This window comes from Uranotaenia lowii, chromosome 2 (assembly GCF_029784155.1).
Source record: "Uranotaenia lowii strain MFRU-FL chromosome 2, ASM2978415v1, whole genome shotgun sequence".
NCBI classification, from domain to species: Eukaryota; Metazoa; Arthropoda; class Insecta; order Diptera; family Culicidae; genus Uranotaenia; species Uranotaenia lowii.
This window is the reverse complement of record NC_073692.1, coordinates 360,511,199-360,514,034: the sequence shown is the minus strand read 5'-3', so window position 1 is coordinate 360,514,034 and position 2,836 is coordinate 360,511,199.

Below are 2,836 nucleotides of genomic sequence, written 5' to 3'. Positions count from 1 at the left end.
CGAGGTCCGGCCAAAACATTACTGGACGGTCGTGGGCACGAATAAACGGCAGAATCCGTTTCTGTAGGCACTCTTTTTTGTAGACTTCTGATGTCATTGTCTTGTCAGTGAGAAAGACTTTGGTTTTCTGTCCACAACTGCATATCCCCTGCCAAATCATGTACTTGCGGGCGAATTTATCCGCAAACACGAACTTAAATTTTGCAGGTACATCCCCCCGAGCCGTCGCCAAATAAAATTTTTGACCTGGGATTTGCCCAAAGTCCGCCTTCACGTAGGTCTCATCGTCCATCAGAATACATCCGTCGAACTTGGTCAGCACTTGGTCGTACAGCTTTCGAGCACGGATTCTGGCCACATTGTTCTGCTTCAGCGTCCGATTCGGCTGTTTTCTGGCTCGGAATGACCTTATTCCTTCCCGGAGACGAATTCGTCGCACCGTACTGTGAGCGGCCTGGAACTTATTGGCCAAATCGCGGTCTGAAAGATTGGGATTCCTCTTGACGGCCTTGATGACTTTCCCACGCAGTTTCCGGTCGACAGTTCCACTCCGACGCTTCGAATGCGGCTTCCGAGCCGTCGTCAATGTTTCCTTGTACTGCTTGATAACACGCCATACGGTATTTCTGGGCATTTTAAGCTGTTTAGCTAGCTTCGATGCCGACAACAATGGATTTTCAAGAAAACTGTGCACAATTTGATCTCTCCGTTCGGCTTCCATGGCGGTTGTTTACAAAATGCTATCGTTTGGTGTTATGACATAAATACATGGTGAAAGGTAATGAATTTCCCGACACGTGGGTGAAAAAAGTTTCCAAATCCGTCCACTAGGGCGCCACAATGAGCAAAAGAATTTGTTCCAATATTAAATGAAGCAGACTTTAGAAAGGGTTTCCGAGCTTGATTGATGGTCGAAGGAACCGTGGGGGGAGGGGGGGGGTTAGGGCTAACCCTCTCTCCCCATGAGGTTTTGAATCATTTTTCAAAACTTGATGATTGAGTAGGGTTATTCAAGAGTAACAATCTACACTTAGAACAACTGATACTAATACCTCGAATACTAATCCTAGGTTCAGAAACCTCCAACAGTTTTTTAAAATTCACTCACTTGTTGATTGATAGAAATTTATTGCTGAATACTTAATTTTAAACGAGATTAAATTAATTCCGATGTTCTAGTTGCATATTATCAAACCAAATTGAATTTCTGTTTTCATATTACGAATCTGCATCCAGATTCGGTTCGAATCATCATTAGAAAAAAGTGTTTAAAATTTGGTTTCGCATTTAATTCAAAATTTAGTTCATGATATCCGAAACTTATATGAATTATCAGATAAATTTTTTTAAATCTGAAAAAATAGAAACTATCCTAAGTTCTTTTAAAAAAATCCGAACTTGAAGTTCTTATACTTAATTCTTATGCAGAGATCATACATAACAAAGCTTCAAAATGGTGATCCGTTATTGAATATTCAGAATCGGATTCTTCACTTGAAAATTCATTTTTCAATTCAGATTTACAAGTCGGATCAAAAACTTAAATTCCAGGATTAGAGTCGTTGCTCATTCGTATGTTTTCAATCAACCTATTCTTCTGCTGCTCTCGAAAGGTCTTCCCGTGGGGTTGGACACCAGTCGACAAAAAAAACGCGTATCTACAAACTTCAATATTTGGCATTTGGCGCCACGATGGAAAGCAAAGGGTGTTGTCTTTGTTTCCATTCGGCTACAACCAACAACCACATCAACGAACGTTTCCCATTGAAAAGGTGCTAATGGACCTGTCACGAGCCCTGCCTGACCAGCCCATCTTTGTGAGTATGTGTTCGTGTACGTTTGGAGTAACAGCATAAATAATGCCCCTATCTAACGTTTTGTTTGCCCCAACCTTGGCCGTTGTGTTGATCAAATTCATAAGCCAACTCTCCGACAATCAATGGTCGGTTGAAGTTAGAAAACGACGCGTGGTGCTGATTGTTGATGCTTTTTTGTCCTCCAGTAATACACGCTTTTTTCACAATGCTTTCAACCAACTTTCGGGCTGAAATGCTGGAAAAAATGTTGCATGACCGAACCATCAAACGAAGAGCTGTGAGGGCAATAAATTAATAAACAAAAAGCCTTGTGAAGCGCTGCAAAATGTGGAAGGATGAACTAATGAAAGGACACGTTCCGTTGAAGTCTGTTAATTTGTCATTCGGATTCGAATAAAATTGTATAAATACATTATTGATGCAAAGCGAGAAACAAAAATAAAAAAACACAAGCGAAATAAACTCATTGAAACCTTATGAAAATATGTTGACTGCGTTAATGTGTGGAAGAAAGTCGTCATTTGGTGGTGTGGATATGAATTAAAAAAGGCTTCCCATGCTTGGTGAAATGGGAAATGGGGTCCTCCTGATCCGGTTTCTTCATTCAACACCAACAACAGCTAACGAAATTAGGGCGGAAGGAAGAGGGTGGTTGTGGTTTTTTGTTTTGCACCGAGGCACGAGGAGAACGAACGCTTTGGCAGCACAAAACCCCCGAATGGCGACACGTTTTGGTTCCGTTTCTATGACAGAACCCGACCCGGTAGCAGCAGCAAAAGGGGTGACATTTTCATGCCAGAGCCAGGGGTTGGGGTGTTGTTGTAGAGCTTTTTTGTGTGTGCCATGTTTTTAATTAATTAATTATTCATACGACGAATTCCCTACAATAACAACAATGCCCAATACACAGAGCAACAAAACCAAAAACCCGGGAGAGTCACCTCAAGTGAGCGAGCGCGCGTTTCATGGACTTTTTCTGGTGGTGGTTTCGGTTTGACGATTGCCCTCTTAGAGCCAGA